Source organism: Ctenopharyngodon idella, chromosome 19 (assembly GCF_019924925.1).
Source record: "Ctenopharyngodon idella isolate HZGC_01 chromosome 19, HZGC01, whole genome shotgun sequence".
NCBI lineage: Eukaryota > Metazoa > Chordata > Actinopteri > Cypriniformes > Xenocyprididae > Ctenopharyngodon > Ctenopharyngodon idella.
Window position 1 is genome coordinate 5,566,602 of NC_067238.1, and position 20,258 is coordinate 5,586,859.

General features: G+C 39.1%; 1 protein-coding gene across 1 annotated transcript in view; it reads left to right on the forward strand.

Moving 5' to 3' along the window:
• Positions 1-20,258, forward strand: part of LOC127501083 (retinoic acid receptor beta-like) — a 322,722-nt gene that overhangs the window by 31,155 nt on the left and 271,309 nt on the right. The gene's annotated exons all lie outside the window — the stretch shown is intronic.

Here is a 20,258-nt window from a genome sequence, read left to right on the forward strand (position 1 = left end):
GTGATTGAAGCAGAAGGGTGATAGCGCTCAGTGGGGGAGCCAGACATTACAGGGCCTGCATGGGTGAAGGGTTGGAACAGTAACTTTTACAGTTGTGTGTTTGATGTAATGGAGAATAATGGATTTTACGTATTGAAAGTTCTCGAATCAGAGATGAGCATAGTGTGAGACAATACAAGGCACTCTCATGTTTTTATTTTGTCTTCTTTAAGCAAGCATACAGTAATAAGTACTGCAGTTGTAAAGCTCTAAAATAAATAAATAATAAATAAAAGTTTCATTAAAAGTAGTTCATATGGCTATATAACAAATCTTAAGTCATTTTTCATTGAAAATCTTCTGTACTTTCAAATCAAGTAGCCTTAGACTATACTTAGAATATTTAATTCCCTTTCGAAGGAACTTGTGCTGCGTTGTATGATGACACTTTGGGGAATGCCTTCAGGATGACAGTGCCTGAAGCACGTGTGCAACTTAGTCCAATTCTGATTGGTGCAACGTCATCCCGTGATGTGTGCCGGCGGAACGCGGAACCTATAAAAGGTCCCGGCATCACAGCTGTTTCAGCTTTCTGATCTTCAGCAAGTGCTCTATGTGTGTGCATCTTATTTGGTGTTTGTTTGTCCTGTAGGCCACTATATTCTTAGTTTCATTCATAAAATAGCGAGTGAACAGCAACAGCAATTTAAGTGGAGCGGAGCATGCTCTGACTGGGTTGACTGCGCACTGTGAGCGTCTGCCTCTAAGAACCAGTTAACTTCCCAGTGGCTTCAGTGCTGGAGTTCCCTTTCGAAAGGGAACTCACGCTGCGTCCCCTAGGGGTCGCTATGGGGAATGCCTCCGGCATGCCAGGTGTCTGAAGCATGAGTCTAAACACGGCAATGAACTTGACATTGGCAGGCGGCACCCTATGACGTCACCACAGTGAGTATAAAAGGGCACCTGGAAATAACGTCATCCTCTTTCTTGTCTTCAGGATACTGGTTTGTTTAACCCTCTGGAGTCTGAGGATTTTTGGGGCCCTGGAAAAGTTTTGACATGCCCTGACATTTGTGCTTTTTCCAGTTGTTCATGAACATATTAATGGCAAAAGTGTTATTACACTGTATTCAGCACGAACTAGGCTACCATAATATGTGAGCAACATGTATGTACATGTTTGTATTTTTGAGAGAATAATGTTTATGTGTGGTTATTGAAAAAACTAAAAACTTAAGTCACTGAAATCACAAAACAAATACTAAATATGTGTTCACAAGACTTCTTGGTATTGGAGGTTGTAGACTAGAGTTTTTGCTTCAAAATGATGTAAAAAATTATCCTGTCTACTCATTCATATAAGACAATAAATTGATTTAATTTTTGTAAGAGACTTTTTGTCAAGAAAGACAGTATGCAGGAGGCGTGAATCTTCATGAATAATGCTGTGATTCACACCTGAGAAGACAAAGACCCGCATAATGACCCGCATAATGAGCCCTTTCAGTCAGTATAGGCTATGTGAGAAAAAACTAAAGAATCAAAGTACAAAGTAGTTTTTTTGTAGTTTATTCAGAATATAGTTAATATAAATGAGACACATTTTGAATAAATGAGGGCACATTTTGAGTATACAGTTTTACCTGGAAATAAACCCTGTTCAAAGATATAAATGAAATCACTTAACTGGCATTCCAAGGTGTTTGGTGTTTCTTTGCACTGGAGAGAAAAAGAAAAAAAAAAACGTTCCTGCTTCCAGTCAGTGATCTCACCATTATATTCATTCAAAATGTCCAATGTGGGCCAATATCTGGTCACTATGTTTCTCAAATCTGTGAGATAAAACCCTCTGTGAGCATGCTGATAACAGGATCATATCAGCTATAGTGTTAACATTAATATAATGTCCACTCTTAACAGAAAACATTATTTTTGTGGTCTTATGCATGCATGTATTATTGCACATCATGTGAAGAAAATTTTGTATAGGCTTATTATATTTTAAATTACAGTACCGGTCAAAAGATTGGACACATTACTATTTATAATGTTTTTGAAAGAAGTCTCATACTCATCGAGACTGCATTTAATCAAAAATACAGGGAAAAAACAAAACAAAACAAACAAACTGTGAAATATTATTGCAATTTAAAATAGTGGTTTTCTGTTTTAATATACTTTAAAATATAATGTATTTCTGTGATGCAAAGAGTCTAAACATTCATATTACCTCTATGGCATTTTATATATTATATTTGTTATATTATAGAGCCTAAATGTTAATGTGCAGATGAATACATTGCTAACACATTTTATTTCAGTATTTATTACGTATTTCAGTCAATTTCACTCATCTCAGTATAGCAATATAGTTTGGGAATAGCCATGGCAATTTATATGGGATCAAATTCCTGCTAATAGTATTGCGGTCACGGATCAAAAAATAATAAGCGTGAATCAATAATTTAAAAATGGCCAGTAGGTGGCGGAAAGTTACTGTCATTATGAGTGAGTCTTTCATTCAAACGTCTCGTTCAAATTGGGAATTCATTACTGAAACACTGCTGTGTTGCTCGGAGACGAGCGACGCTGTTCTGCTGTGGCTTTGTTTGATACTCCTTTCATCAAAAACACACTCAAAATTAACTTATTGCTATATTGATTTATACAACAGCTCAATAAACATTTGCAATCGCTCTAATATTGGGGAAAACACTCTTGCTGGTGTGAAGGCTATTGCTTAACTTTATAATTTTATAATCTCAGTGTTAAAATGTGATAAAATTTTTAAACCAACACCCTTGTCAATGACATACTGTACATGGAAGACAAAATCTATAAATCTGTTTACTGGAAAACAATACATGACAAAATATGCAGACAGTTTACAATTACAAGCAATATACAATGATCTAAACCAGTGGTTCCCAAACTTTTTAGAGTGGAGTACCCCCTGAGGCATTTACCATCCTTCTGCGTACCCCTTCTCTTCCACTTAGATTGTAAATTTTCCATTAAGGGACAATATTTGCCCCCTAAATTGACTTTCTAGTGCATTTTTATAAATACCTTTACAACATTAATAATGTTTTAAATAAAAAAATGTTCAATAGAGAAATATGCAATGCTAAAAACATGAAAAGTGATTATTTTAAATACTAAAACCGGCAGTAGATGGCGGTAAGTCACTGTCTTAATGGGTGCGTCATCGAGTCATTTATTCAAAGAAGCAAGTGGCTGTATTTATAAATGAATCATTGAATCATGACTTTCACGAACAATTCATTCAAAATTGCCGATTCGTTCTAGAAACACCGCTGTGTTGTAATCCTGCTGTTGCTTTCGTTGCAAAATAGAGCAAATACTGACAATACTGTGAAGAATAACACTTAATATTACCCTTTTGTTTGTTGAACTGTTGTGTGGATATTTGGATTTGCATTATTGCTCGTATAATGTTATCAACATTAAAAACAAGAACTCACAAAAGGTAAGCTATGTTTTGTATCAAGAGTTTGAATCTTGAATTGATTGAATTGATATTTATGCACGTTTTGTGCCAGGCTATTGTTCTTCATGCTAGTAAGTCCTAAATCTGCAGGTACAGAATGGCAGTAATGTAGCGCGGTTTGCTCAGGCAGCAGACTCCGCACGCAACCTATATGCGCACTGCTTATGTGGAAATGGACGCTGTCAGATTTGACCGCAAAAGATGCGTTATTTTGATTGGATGTCATGTGGCATTGTGCCTGTTAGAAAATACATGATCGGTTTTAATGTCATTTTAAGGTAGGGAAGAATTAAATGAATGGCAAAATTCTGCATTTTGCTCACATACCCCCTCTGTCACCTCATGTACCCCCAAGGGGATGCGTACCCCAGTTTGGGAACTACTGATCTAAACAATTGCGATGGCATATCTTACTTTAAATGTAATTCACGAGCAAATATATTAGTAACCTAGGTTTTATATGTTATATTCTCTTGTGCAAATAACAGGAATAAAAGAGACAACAAGCAAGCATATTATTATTATTATTATTGTATGAATACTAAAAATATCTAACAGTAACATAACAGGTATAAACGAGCCAGACACACGTAAGAGTGACATCGTGAGGCCGCTGCATAGTGGCAGTTGCGTTTTGCGGTGCCAGGTCCAGTGGTAGGTGCATTAATTTGATGGTGAATTTAACAATAAAAGATTGTCCAGGTAGACGTATATACCGGTGACAGGTCGAGTTGCAGGTACATATACATTGTAACGGTGTCCTGCCACAAAAAAGATTTTACCCCAGCTTAGAAATTGCCAGCTTTAACGGTTATCTTCCCATGTATGAGTGTGAGCATCAGTAGCCATGAGTCGCATTGAAGTGATGTCATCTTCCTCTCTTCGATTGATTGGCTAGAGGAGGAGCTGTCAATCTAGAACTAGTGGACCAATGGTGACGCTTAAGCCCGGCCTAATTTACATGAAACTCGAACTGCAACATTTGGAAACGCAAGAGCAATGTGTAGAAAGAACAGCAAAGAAAAAAAACAGCACAATGCACAAAAGAGTAAAATATGAGCAGAAAATGTAAGAGAAGAAAGAACAGAGTAATAAAAGCAAGGATAACAACTTTTAAAAACACATAAATACAAGTTTAAGATTTGTGCAATATAATTTTTAATGTGTTTTGATTCATGCTTGTTATTTTTTTAAATGTGCTTTTAATTTTTCGATTCACGCTTATTTTGATCCGTGACCACGTTCTTTGCAATTCTGATCATTTTGCATTATTTTTTTTAAGTTTGTGGTATATATTTTTACGTGTTTTTAAATTTTTGATTCGCGCTTATTATTTTTTGATCCCTGACCGCAATACTATTGGCCGGAATTTAATCCCATACATTTACTAATGTAAGTTATGTGTAGTAAACGAAACCGTGCGTCAATCTGCCCCATTAATTCACACTGAGACACACAAAACTAACAGGATTCACATTTAAACAGTCTTTTTGCGGTTTAATATTCACAGACACTATATCACGATTAGAATAAAGAACTTGAGAATAAAAAAATCGTACAATTCATAATCATCGGCTTGATCTAGTTGATCCTCGAAATGAAAGTGAAACCAGTCATGCTCATCCTCTGAGGCAAATCCTTTTAAAATTATTCCTCACCGCATCTCAAAACGATGAAAAGTACATGAAACTGACTAAGCTTGATGCGTTTTTCCAAGCTGATGCAGGTGTTCACTCTCTGTTGCATGTATCGCCTCAGAATTTGCGTCTGAATAGCACGCACACTCCGTGGGCGTCGCCGCATTAGTGGATAATGAGATGACTCACGAATGTCTGACATCTCTCTCTTTTCATACAGATTAAATAAACAGAGAATATTTGTTGTCAATTTGACTTACACGATTTAAAACATGACAATTCAACGTTTTTTTAGACATACAGTGGGTACAGAAAGTATTCAGACCCCCTTAAATTTTTCACTCTTTGTTATATTGCAGCCATTTGCTAAAATGATTTAAGTTCATTTTTTTTCCTCATTAATGTACACACAGCACCCCATATTGACAGAAAAACACAGAATTGTTGACATTTTTGCAGATTTATTAAAAAAGAAAAACTGAAATATCACATGGTCCTAAGTATTCAGACCCTTTGCTCAGTATTTAGTAGAAGCACCCTTTTGATCTAATACAGCCATGAGTCTTTTTGGGAAAGATGCAACAAGTTTTTCACACCTGGATTTGGGGATCCTCTGCTATTCCTCCTTGCAGATCCTCTCCAGTTCTGTCAGGTTGGATGGTAAACGTTGGTGGACAGCCATTTTTAGGTCTCTCCAGAGATGCTCAATTGGGTTTAAGTAAGGGCTCTGGCTGGGCCACTCAAGAACAGTCACGGAGTTGTTGTGAAGCCACTCCTTTGTTATTTTAGCTGTGTGCTTAGGGTCATTGTCTTGTTGGAAGGTAAACCTTCGGCCCAGTCTGAGGTCCTGAGCACTCTGGAGAAGGTTTTCGTCCAGGATATCCCTGTACTTGGCCGCATTCATCTTTTCCTCGATTGCAACCAGTCGTCCTGTCCCTGCAGCTGAAAAACACCCCCACAGCATGATGCTGCCACCACCATGCTTCACTGTTGGGACTGTTTTGGACAGGTGATGAGCAGTGCCTGGTTTTCTCCCCACATACCGCTTAGAATTAAGGCCAAAAAGTTCTATCTTGGTCTCATCAGACCAGAGAATCTTATTTCTCACCATCTTGGAGTCCTTCCATGCGGGCTTTCATGTGTCTTGCACTGAGGAGAGGCTTCCGTCGGGCCACTCTTAGGAACCTTAAGTGCAGCAGAATTTTTTTTGTAACCTTGGCCAGATCTGTGCCTTGCCACAATTCTGTCTCTGAGCTCTTCAGGCAGTTCCTTTGACCTCATGATTCTCATTTGCTCTGACATGCACTGTGAGCTGTAAGGTCTTATATAGACAGGTGTGTGGCTTTCCTAATCAAGTCCAATCAGTATAATCAAACACAGCTGGACTCAAATGAAGGTGTAGAACCATCTCAAGGATGATCAGAAGAAATGGACAGCACCTGAGTTAAATATATGAGTGTCACAGCAAAGGGACTGAATACTTAGGACCATGTGATATTTCAGTTTTTCTTTTTTAATAAATCTGCAAAAATGTCAACAATTCTGTGTTTTTCTGTCAATATGGGGTGCTGTGTGTACATTAATGAGGAAAAAAAAAAAAGATCTTAAATGATTTTAGCAAACGGCTGCAATACAACAAAGAGTGAAATATTTAAGGGGGTCTGAATACTTTCCGTACCCACTGTAAGTCTCATTTTTGAGTGATTAGTATTCACTAAGTTACAGTTCATTTTATGAGAATTAGCCATCTGTGTCTTGTGGCTGAGGCGAATAGGAGACTGAAGTTGTGGGGCTTGCAGGTGGAGCTCGCTGATGGATTCAGAGAGGTATGATTGTTTCTCATTCATTTACTGTTGACGAGAGCAAGCTGATGGATGATGATGTGTTATCTCTCTCATCATCTGATCCGGCAGCGAGTGCGCTCCTTGCATTGGGCCATTATGAGCAAGACGAGGCTGATGAGATTGATGATGTTAAAAAAAAAAAATAAAAATAAATAAATAAATGAGCGCTCTCAACCCGCTTGCCCCGCATATGATGAGTTTTTGGATGTTAAGTCCTGCGCCACGGTGAGATTAGATATGCCGTGGAAACGCAAGAAGCTTAAGCTTGACCCCTTCGTGGTCGTCTCAATGAACGTTTCCTGTCGGGACAAAACTGTCTATCTCATACGTGCCTTCCTTTTCTCACAGATCTTCACACTGAGGTGTGGAGATCTTAGAGAAAGCCATATTCTGCCCGCATCCATCGCACTCAGGCGATTTATGCTGTTGTTAAGGGGATGCAGGAGCATGAGAATGCGTTGATGCTTCCAATCAAAGAAACGTTGGCCAGCTATTTCGCGATGGCCGATGTTTTTGGCAGTCTGTTTTTACTTTTACATTTGCCTTACTGATGGTTCGACATTAGTGGCTAGCTGTGAATGTACTGTCTGACGCCAGGTAGTTTACTGAGTAGTAGGCTCTCTGTTTTAACAGGGTGTGTTTTACTAAGCTTTCTGTGTTTTGGACGTTGTTAGGCCAATATTCGAGGTCTCCGTCTGTAGAGCTCCAACTACTGGCAATGCTGAGTTGTTATAGGCTTTTTAGCCTCCTTAGCCGTTATTATAGAAAGTGCATTATGCCCGTGAGGCCGTGTTGTCAAGTCGTTAGGCTCTCTTTGAGCCTCCTTGGCTACTGCATAGAATCTGTTAACAGCAGCACCATGCTGTATTGATAGCAGTGTTTTTATTTTTTAAGGTTGCTAGGCCTTCTCTCGCCAGGGTGATATTTTTCTGATATTTTCCCCCGGAGCTCCATTTGGAAGTTGTTGGCTCTCTTTGAGCCTCCTTGCAGGATATCCTGAGTTTCTGGGCATTGTTAGGTCTCGTGGTTTTAGAGAGTTGTCATTTGAGGCCTCCGCTCATAGAGCTTGGCTACATTTTGCTAAGTTGTTAGGCTCTCTCTAAGCCTCCTTGGCTACGGCGGGTGTTGTCTGGCCTCCTCTCGCTAGCGGGAGTTATATGTAGGTCTCCACCAGGGTAACAGTTTGAGTTGAAGGCTCTCTGTGAGCCTCCTTGCTAGACATCCTGAGTGTGGGGCGTTGTTAGGCCTCCTCTCGGTTAGAGAGTCGTTATGCTGAGGCCTCTGCTCCTAGAGCTTGGCTTTTATTTGCTAAGCCATCAGGTTCTGTTTGTGCCTCCTTGGCTAATATGAGCATCGTTAAGCCTCCTCTCGTTTGTGAGAGTTGTTTTTTTATTTAGGCCTCCGCTCTTTAGAGCTCCGCCACGATAGCAGTTGCGGGTTGTAGGCTCTCTGTGAGCCTCCTTGCTAGACATCCTGAGTGTGGGGCATTGTTTGGCCTCCTCTCAATTAGAGAGTTGTTATGCTGAGGCCTTCACTCCTAGAGCTTGGCTATTATTTGCTCAACCCAAGTCAGGCTCACTGTGAGCCTCCTTGGCTAACTTGAGCGTTGTCAGGTCTCCTCTCGTTAGTGGGAGTTATCTTATTGAGGCATCCGCTCTCTAGAGCTCTGCTACAGGTAACAGTTATGAGTTGAAGGCTTTCTGTGAGCCTCCTTGTAAGTTATTCTGAGTGTGGAATGTTGTTTAGGCCTCCTCTCAATAGGCGAGTCATTATGCTGAGGCCTCCATTCCTAGAGCTCGGTTATTATTAGCTAAGTTGTCAGGCTCTCTGTGAGCCTCCTTGGCTAACGTGGGTGTTGTCAGGCTTCCTCTCGTTAGTAGGAGTTTTCTTATTGAGGCACCCCCTCTCTAGAGCTCTGCCAGGTTATCAGTTGCGGGTTGTAGGCTCTCTGTGAGCCTCCTCGTAAGTTATCCTAAGTGTGGAATGTTGTTTAGGCCTCCTCTCGATAGGAGAGTCGTTATGCTGAGGCCTCAATTCTTAGAGCTTGGCTATTATTAGCTAAGTCGTCAGGCTCTCTGTGAGCCTCCTTGGCTAACTTGAGCGTCGTCAGGTCTCCTCTCGTTAGTGGGAGTTTTCTTATTGAGGCCTCCACTATCTAGAGCTCCACTGGATATTAGTTATGGGTTGCAGGCTCTCTTTGAGCCTCCTCGTGAATTGTCCTGAGTGTGAAACGTTGTTAGTTGTCGTCATGCCGAGGCCTCCGCTCCTAGAGCTCGGCTAAGCGGTAGGGTAGTGTGCTAGGTAGTTAGACTCTGTTTGAGCCTCCTTGGATGCTTACCTCAATACGAGTGTGTTAGGCCACCTCTCTATCTGGTAGGTATTATTTAGGCCTCAACTCTGTGGAGCTTCGTGGGACAGCTGGACTCAACCCGGCACTGCCCTTGGGTTAGAGTGTTGTCAGGCCTCTTGTTGAGGCCTCCTCTCTCCAGGGCTGCTTTTGGAAGTTTTGAGTATTCTAGGCTCTCTGTGGGCCTTTTTGGAAGTTGGCCTGAGTATGAACATAGCTAGGCTTCCTCTCTTAGAGTCTTCCTTGAGGCCTCCATTCTTGAGAAGCTCTGGCCTATGGTTGTCACTGGTGCGCCTAGGGATGAAGACTCTTTGAGTCTTTGACTTAGCTCAGCCAATAAGGCATTCATCCCTTCAGCATTGCAGCGTGGGTAAACCGTTCCCCATAGCGATCCCTAGGGGACACAGCGCGAGTTCCCTTTCAAAAGGGAACATCTCAGGTTACGCATGTAACCATGGTTCCCTGAAAATAGGGAACGAGACTGCGTCCCTTTGCCATGCTTCAGGCAATCCTTCTCGGTCTCTTTCAGACAAGAAGTGGATGACGTTATTTCCAGGTGCCCTTTTATACTCATGGTCGCACCTGTGGTGACATCATAGGCTGCTGCCTGCCAACGTCAAGTACATTGTCATGTTTAGACTCACGTTTCAGGCACCTGGCATGCCGGAGGCATTCCCCATAGCGACCCAGAGGGGATGCAGCATCTTGTTCCCTATTCTCAGGGAACCATGGTTACATGCATAACCTGAGACGTTTTTCCAAGACCGTTTCTATGCCGGTCTTTCCCCATCCACACTTAAGGTGTACATGGCGGCCATATCTTTGGGGAGACACCATCTTGTAACTTGTTTCCTTCGTGGTACCCTCAGAATGAAGCCTACGGCTCAGGTCAGAGTTCTAGCTTGGGATCAGACCATAGTTTTGGATGGTTTATCCTTGGCACCCTTCGAGCCATTGGACACTGCATCTGACAAATGTATCGCTCTGAAGATGGTGTTTCTGTTAGCAATCACGCCCAGGCATTTCATCCTCCCCATGTGTCGCTGATCTTGCGAAGCTACAGTTACTCTGCCCTGTTAGGGCTCTAGAGGTGTATGTGAAAAAGACCTCTAAATGGATAAGGACTGATCAGTTGCTTGTATGTTTCGGGCCCCCCAAGAAGGGCTGCTCGGCTACCAAACAAACCATAAGCAGGTGGATTGTCAAGGCTATTTCTACGGCTTACGAGGTGTTTGGGCTGCCTTTCTCCTTTGCCTCTCAAAGCATATTCCACACGAAGTATGGCATCTTCTAAGGCTATATTGTCGGGGGCATCCTTCCAAGATATATGTGATTCAGTGGGGTGGTAATCCCCGCACACTTTTATAAGGTTCAATAGCCCGGACCTGTCATGCTGAAGGTGTTCCCCAAAGTGTTGTGTTATGACACAGCGTCTCGTTCCCTTTTCAGGGAACCATGGTTACATGCTTAACTTGAGATGTTTTCTTATTTAGATCTCGATCAAAATATTAAGTACAAGTATAGACTAAATATACTTTTAAATAGACTTTTCTTCATATATATAAACCAACTATACAGTTGAGCTCGAAAGTTTACATAACCCTTGCAGAATCTGCAAAAATGTTAATCGATTTAACAAAATAAGAAGGATCATAAAAATTTCATGTTATTTTTTATTTAGTACTGTCCTGAACAGGGTTTTTTCCTGGCTCAAAATGAGGCGGAGGTGGTAAAATCCTATTCAGTGTGCAGTCCATGTTCAGTGTGCAAACTGAACAAAGAAAAAGTCTTGTACCTGAACTTGTGCAACCTGAACCTGAACAAGGGGACTTGTGCGCTAGAGATGTGCGGATCAGCAACATCACCCAAATCCGCTGTTAAAAATAAATCATCCACCCGCCAACTGCCCAAACCTACAATATTCTCTGATTTAGATATCTGCACCTGATCACCTCAGAATAATTATTCAAATTCTCAGTGTTAAGCATGAAGATATAATAACATATGACACTTAAGTAGGCTGCTTTTAAAAAAATATTTAAAATAAAAGTTCTTCTTTGGAAAAATTACATTTCCTTAATAGCCTGTAAACATAGGTTTTACTTCCTTCAAACTTTCATGCGTTCTCACAGAATGTCCTGAGAGGCTCTGTTCGAGGCCAGCAAGTTGTAGGGCCGGAGTGAAAGCGATCTTTCCAGCACGGAACCCCATTTTCTGCAGTGGGGATCGGCGGAACGGTCGAGAATAGACACAGGCCGGAAAGCCACAATGGAACCGTGGTAAAGGGGTATCTGAGCATGTGACTGCCTGTCTGAGTTTTGTCAACACTCGACACCCGGAGGTGGCACAAAATTTGTTTACATATAGTTCACAAGACAAAAAAAATAGATGAATTTATAAAAATGACCCAGTTCAAAAGTTTACATACCCTTGATTCTTAATACTGTGTGTCGTTACATGGATGATCCACGACTGGTTGTTTGTTTTGTGATGGTTGTTCATGAATCCCTTGTTTGTCCTGAGCAGTTAAACTGAGCTCTGTTCTTCAGAAAAATCCTTCAGGTCCTGCAGATTCTTTGATTTTTCAGCATCTTTTGATTATTTGAACCCTTTCCAGCAGTGACTGTATGATTTTGAGGTCAATTGGCCTTTAAACAACATAGGCTATGAAATTGGTCGACTGGTGATACGATAGTCCTGGAGAGACTAAAAGTCTGCTGTGTTTTTTGGAGGGTCAACAGTGTCATCCTGTCAACAGCTGACATCCCTGAACTTTAGTGCTGTTGAAAGTTTGGGTTTCTGTAAACACATTCAAACAAAGGCTTATGAAAGACTGTTATATATCTCTAAAGACATCTGTTTTCTCAAAGAACAGTGTTTGTTTTGCAGTTTGTCATGTATGAAGAGCATTTTAAAATAAAAGATCTTCATATCCCAAAACTGCTGAATCAAATTTAAACTTGTACCTCTCTCAGAAAATTAACCAGCTAAAGCCTGAGGCTAATTTAGCATTAACATTTAACCTGGTTAATCTGCACACCCTTACACAAAACTGTGTTCTTTGCTTGAGGAATCAGTTTCATCCAGTGACAGTAAGCATAGTCTCTTTATCCTGTTACTCTCTCAAAGAAAACAGTCGTTTGTTCTCAGGAATTTTGTTTACTAAACTGATGTACTCAGAAGTGCGTTAAAAAAATCAATCTGAGCAAGTCATGTTGCTTTGAATCATAAAGATGGAGCACTGTTTTGAAGCCAGCTACTATGATGCCATCAAGATACAACAAGATTAAAATCAGTTTATTTTGTCTTAAAAACCAACTTTAATAATTCAGAAACTTAGCCGTCAGCTAAAGCTGGGCTATATGTTAAATATTTACCAGGGCTCCAGACTGCGCCTAAAACGGTCGCATTTGCGACTAAAAATATTAATTTGTGAGTGAAATTTTTTGCTGAGGTCGCCATTAGCGACCATACAAATTCACACGTTATGACTAAAATGTGTATGTTATTTGCGTATTCCATGACCAGTAGCCTATCACATCATTTGCTGTGTTGACGTAATTAAATGAGATGCTGTGTGTGAATGTTTCACTGAGTTAGAGCGCCGAAATATGAACAGGTAGGGAAAAATTTCACACACCAAACAGACGCCAAAGAACTAGAGCTGATGAAAGCCGACTGTGTTGTTGCCTCGCGTCGCCTGCGTCGGTGCAAAACAGCTGCATTTGAACACACCGTTCTGCTCCTGCATAAAGGACACAAATGCCTATTTCTTCATATAAATTCGTCTATTCATCATTCAGAAGGGGAAACCGGCTCTACAGACTGCAGACATACACACAATGCAGCGCGTGCTTACCGTTTTGAATATCAATCATGCTGATCACTTTCATTATTCCACTCTGCTCATGCTCATCAGATAAATTTAAGATCATAAAAAGTCTTCAGTACCTTAAACAGTATAACAAGAGTATAAACAATCATTTTAAGGCGTCTTATATTTTGTGGATGAAAAAACAAATCGCGATACCCTAATGTGATTATCATTAATTTCATTAAATAAATTTAGAGTCAAAAGATGGCGCTGTTGTGCGTTCTTCAGAGCAGCTCGCATTCAAAAAATTAAAACTTAACAAAAAATGAAAGCAGAAAATATAAAAATCGGATTCAAAATATTAACAAAAACTATAATAGTATTAAGTGAAAATAGTGACATTCATTTCCCAGAAAAGTCAGAGATATATAAACACAACAGGATGACTAAAAGTAAGTGATTTAAAATTTTAAGTTCATTGTTGTGTGGCTCTTAAATTATTTGGCGCCTGTTTTTTCCCCCTATAGGAGCCAAAGGCTCCTTAATGAATTTTTTTGTCTGAAGACAAAAAAAAAACAACTTTACAGTGTATTTGCACTAATTTTGTTGCTTATAAATGAATAAACTTTTGTGAATATCGCAATGATTGTAATTTGGCCTTTTTGTTTCCTATAAATACTGTGTTAGTGGTTTAATTTTGCACTTGCTTATAGGACAGCGCTAAACAGATATTTACCGGTAATATCTCATTTTTGACCCTTGAGTTAAACTGCCAATACATTTTGAATTCTTTGATTCAAAAAGTATTCAGACCCCTTAATTTTTGTTTAGGTTGTATGTTGCAGCCTTATGCTATAATGATTTAAGTTATGCTAATAGTGCTAAAACAACAAAAAAAAAAACACCCTGAAATGTCACATTGACATATCGTAAGTATTCAGACATGTCGCTAGACACTTGAAATTTAGCACAGACTTGTCATGGTGCTCTGAGACTTGAAGGTAAGATCCAACTGCAGCTTTTATTTAGGGATGTCCAAAGAAAAGTACAATGCCAGGCAAAAGTCAAAATCCATGAAAACAGTACACAAAAACAAAAACAAGAAACCAGAAATGAAACTGAGTGCTCAGAAATGCATCTAACAACAAAAACAACAACGACTTGATAAAACAGACTGAAATAAACCATGACTAAATAGGCAGAAACTAATGACAAATCAAAACAGCTGTGTGCAATGAACAGATGATGAGTCCAGGACAAAGGGATCATGGGAAATGAAGTTCTATAAATGTAACTGGCGGAACAGTCCAACTGGTGATCATGACATAACCCCCTCTCTACGGAGCGGATACCAGACGCTCCACCATGACAACAACAAAAAACAAACAAAACAAACTTTCAGGAGGGAGGTGGATTGGAGGAGGATCAGGGGGAGGGATGGTGGGCTAGGACCGTGGAGGGGCAGGGGAACTAGGGACGAAGGCTTTGCAGGCGGCCAGGGTGGAATAGGCCAATCAGGTGGCCAGTGTGTGACAGACTGCCACCACAGGCCTGTCTGCACTGCTGAAGACCCCCACGGCGGAGCAGATGACCACCACAGCAATGCAGACAGGCTTGAAGACCCCCATGGCGAAGCAGATGACCACCACAGCCATGCAGACGGTCTTGTAGACCTCCACGGTGGCGCAGATGACCACCACAGCAGTACAGACGGGCTTGAAGACCCCCACGGTGGAGCAGATGACCACCAGAGCCGTGCAGACGGTCTTGGAGACCCCCACGGCGGCGCAGATGACTCTAGAGGCCAACACAACACGTGTCGAGGCAGACAGGAAACTCAGGAACCACCCTTGTGGTCATATCAGGACTGACAGGGGACTCAGGGATGACCTCTGTAGTTGTATTACGGCAGCCACCTCGGCTGAGGGCTCAGGCGTGGCAGCCACCTCGGCTGAGGGCTCAGGCGTGGCAGCCACCTCGGCTGAGGGCTCAGGCGTGGCAGCCACCTCGGCTGAGGGCCCAGGCGTGGCAGCCATCTCGGCTGAGGGCTCAGGCGGGCTCTGGAACGGACTCATGGGCTGGAGAGGGCGCTGGAGGTATCCAAACCCTCCCATTCTTGCGGAGGTACAGGTAATTGGAAAAATTACCCACTCCATCTCCCACTGCGGCAGAGGGTCATCCAAACAATGATTGAAGATGTCTTTGAGGGCTGCATCAGGATGATTAAACCTCTCTGCCCTTGACCAAAACTTCTGCTTAAAAGCCCTCACCTCCATACCTCTCTGACGAAGGGTGGTCAGATCTCGAAGACAGGTCTAACCTTCTCTGGTACTCGCAGGTGGCCGGATTCCCCTGCTGCTGGATCTAAACATGATCAAGGTTTTTGTCACGGTGCTCTGAGACTTGAAGGTAAGATCCAATTGCAGCTTTTTTATATTTATATTTTTATATTTTTAGATATTTAGGGATATCCAAAGAGAAGTACAATGCCAGGCAAAAGTCAAAATCCATGAAAACGTTCCACAAAAACAAGAAACCAGAAACAAAACAGAGTGCTCAAAAACAGCACAGCCGCTAACTGAATACAAATATGTAGATTTCACGTGCTCATAACTTCATGAAAAATGCACAGATCATAGAAAATGGCACATCATTATTTAAAGCAGATTCTCACGATTAAAATGAACATAATATATTGCGTTGATCACAAGATATTTACTCACGGAACGATGTAACATACTTGGCTAAAAACATGTCTCTCATCTTTCCGGTATGCAGTGTGTATCCAATGTTCCCTGAACCATCCATGTTCGTTTTCCAACGTGGAATAACACAATTAGATATAATTTTAAAGCTTAGAAACTCAGCTTTTCTAATCATTTTGGAAAAACTCCTAACGAGTGCTGAGAAGTGCCTCTAAACCGGAGTTTACCGCCCGTGGGCGCCATCTGGCTGCGAAAAAATGAATAACACTTTATTCAACTATACTTTATGCTATCATCAGAAAATTTAAACCAGATGCAACTCACATATAGGAGAGTATCACCAAAAAAGAATGTTTCTCCTATCTTATTGCCTTCCTGAGATATTCCATGTCAAAAATAATAATAATTAAAAATTATAAAAATAAAATACAGATATTTTTTGTCTTTTATCAGTGGTTTCTCAGCATGAAAATGTCCAAATGTAATGTAATTTATATTTTCTAAAAATTGAAAAAGTGTTCTATCAAATGATACCTGCCTTTTGACTCACCTTTCTACAGTTTTGGAGTTATGAGTCTTTACTTTTGTGTATGTCGCTCAGAAAAAAAAAAAAACTCTAAAAAAGCCTTCAGGTCTTAAAGGGCTAAGGAATTTATTTTTTGTTAGGAAACACATTAAGGGAGTTTGCACTGGGATAGTTTAGATTGTCCCGCAGTGGAGAAACATCATATGGTTAATTGATTTGACAGTAAAGGGCTGTAATATGATCAACTGATCTGCGTGTAGGAGTACAGTACATGACTACTAGTGCTGCCGACTGATTCATAGATACTAACTACATGGACTGCTAGTGTGTGGTAGTTTCAAATCCTGAAGCTTATGAGCCTATCCTTATGAAAAAGATGAACAGCTTAGCATACTTCGAATTTTTTTTTTTTTTTTTTTTTTTTTTTACATAAATAATATACTTTTAAAGCATATACTTAACTTCAAAATTAATGTACAGTAATGTTTTGGGGCACTTAATAGCAATTAAGTGAAAGTGTATTATAGTTAAAATCTATATTAAATGCAATTAGCTGAACTAAGTGTGTTTTTGGCCCACTTACGAAAGACTTACTGTAAGTACATCTTTACATGTAATCTCATGATTATTTCTATTGTCTTTGAAATATAGTTAATAAGTGTACTGCTGAATGCAAAGTAACATTTTTTAACATTTTGTCACAACTTGATTTCATTGGGTTCAATCCACCTAATATAGGCTATTTAAAACTGAAGTTTACTTAATTAATTTGTGTTAAAATGACATAAATAATTTTTGATAACACAACTAACTGGGCAGTGGATCTGTAGTTCCCAGCATGCTTTGCAAGGGACTGCATTAGGACAGCAAATTTAGTTATTTAAAATTAAGTGTTATTTTGTGTTTTTCAGTAAAGGGAAAGACATGTTAGTGTTTAATGCAGTTAGGTTGGACATTTCAGTTTCTGTAATGTTTTTGAATTTTATGGTTACCATTGTGCCTAAGAGTGGCACATGTATTTATGCTGTGGGCACTCAGTGATCTATATTATTGTCAGTACTGATACCAGTCTTCTCTTATTTTTTTATTTTTTATTGTTTTTTTATACTTTGTGTGTAATGATGAATGAAATTGCTTGCTTGAACTCAAGAAAATTAGTGCTGTCAATTTATTAAAAAAATAACAAATTAATTGCACATTTTTCTGTAATAATCGCGATTAATCACGATTAAAAACATTTTTAAAAACAGCTAAAAAAAAAAAAAATCCAAATTCATGTAGAAACAACTTTAAGACAGTATATTTTAAATATTTGTTTGATGGCATCTTTTTATGAATAAAGGCCAGTATCACTGATTCTAATACTGGTACTGTTGTCTCTATGAAATAGACATTCAATATTAATAATTAATAATTATAGACATTCAACATTACATTATAACTAAAAGCTATCACAGCTATTTCACATTTATTAGGCTTTAGTTTTAGAAAATTTAGTTTGACAAATGTAAAGTTAAACAAGCTAGAGTAAATTAATTTGACCTTAACCATCTAAATTGTGTTGACCCAACTAAACTAATTTATTTTGAATGAACTAAATTAAATTGTGTGTAAAAAGACAATTTATCCATTCTTCAAATAAAACTGATTTCTCAACCGTACGGTAGACCTTACTTTGAGTGTGAAAAAAATCAGTCAAAAGAAGGAGATGAGACAAAAATCTTCCACAGCTCTATTTTCCCACCCCACTGTCTGCTTTTGTCATGGAGGGATGGGACTTTTCAGTTTTCAGGTGACAGCATCAGTTTGCACACTTCAGTCGGTCACACGAAAGAATGAAGTTGCTGATCGGTCATCCAATATAGGGTCAAACATGGTATCAGTTAAGGAGGGAATCAAACCACAATGTTGTAGTTAGTAGGGTAGAGTCTAAACCATAGAAATATGGCAAAATATAAGAGAAATACAGAAACACCTGTTTGCCATAAAGTTCCAAAACTATGCGTGACCGTATATGTCTGTAAAGGGTGAAAATAGTCAGATGGTAGGAACTGAAGTGTGACAATAGGGTCTTCTAAGAGTGGATTATGAGGATGTCAATGGGGATATTTTTTATTTTTTTCCTCAAGCAGACATAGTAAAAACTTAATGGAATTTAAAATACAATTTCATAAATGTTACTCATACATACATTTATGCAGTATTTTATTTTACGTATAGTGGAAAGGAATTGATTGGGTAATGAAAAGTAAGTGTTACATACATACAAAGACACTTTACTATCCCATGAGGCCTTGGAAGAGGACTTGTAAATTGCATGGAAGCAACACAATTTACATTGCAATGCCAAAATGGCAGATATAGCATGTCTGGATTGCATTCATATAGAACAGGGGTGGGCAAACTCGGTCCTGGAGGGCCACTGCCCTGCAGAGTTTATCTCCAACCCTAATCAAACACACCTGAACCAGCTAATCTATGCCTTCAGGATTACTTGAAAACTACAGGCAGGTGAGTTTTATCAGGGTTGGAGTTAAACTATGCAGGGCAGTGGCCCTCCAAGACCGAGTTTGCCCACCCCTGATATAGAACATGTACTTTTTTTATATTAGTGGCGAACTAAATTCTTCTTCAAATGTAGTACTTTGACAGTTGTTAGAGAAAACTGATAAAGAAGAAGACTATTATGGCAACAGCAATAGTGTCCATTTTGCGAATATTGGTAATTCATTTCACAACGTGTGAAATCAAGCAAGCGTATCTAGTATTTGCATTCACACTCCTACATATGGTAAGATTTAGGTCTCATGCCTGTTTCACACCGCAAGCTTCAGCAGAGCATAAGAAAGTAGCACATGTATAAAAGCACTCTGAAATGGTTGGTTGTACCTGTCAACTAAACCAAAAAATTAGAAAAACTCTGATTTGAACATTCAGGAGCTCAAGTAAAATGACTAAAAAAGAATTTATGGACGATAAATAGACTTAGATATTTTACAAAACTTGCAGTATTCCTGTTGTGAAAAATTTTCCTGTTGTGTAAAATGCTTTAAATTGCCATATTACCTGAATTTACTGAAATTTGCTTAGTTTATTGAAACGGTTATGAATTAAAATCACTGAAAATGGCCTGGATATTATATTGACCACCACAATACAATATGTAATGTATTATTTATTTCTAAACACCCTTTTTTTAAAAAAAAATAAACATAATTTTATGTGGACCCTGATAATTATGGAACATATCTAAGACATACTAAGACTGTTACAGGTATGTTTATTATTTAGAAAAGCCCATAAAATAGTACCGCAAATGTAAAGTAAGATTTGAGGTGTGTGTGTGTACAATACTTTTATGTAATATATATTGAAACAAACTTGTATGCCATGTGTTTAAATATATTTGTAATTACACATTTGTAATGATGAATTTAAGATGAATTTAAGTGTGACTCAAGGCAAAGTTTAAATCAGGGGCCATATGTATAAAGCCACTCAGAATAAAATTTAAGTCTTAAGTGTGTCAGAATTCTAAGAATGCCATAATTTTAGTCCTATTAATAATAATAGTAGTATTAGTATTAGTAGTAACAATAACAATAATAACAATAAACATTTCATTTTATTAGGTATTTATGAGAAACTTTATTTTGAAGCATTTTGTATTATGTTTTATCTATGTTTTATGTTTTAACATGGGTTATGTGTTTGGATGTGTCCGCGATGTGTCTGTTGTGTGTTGTTTTAAGCATTATTGCAATTGCCCCCTGTGGGATTAATAAAGTTGTAAACTATAAAATAAATGTTCCAGTCTCTTAATTAAATGATTTAATTATAATTACATGATTGATGTCAAGCTGCCGTTACTACACTTCAGTGCTCACTATTGGCT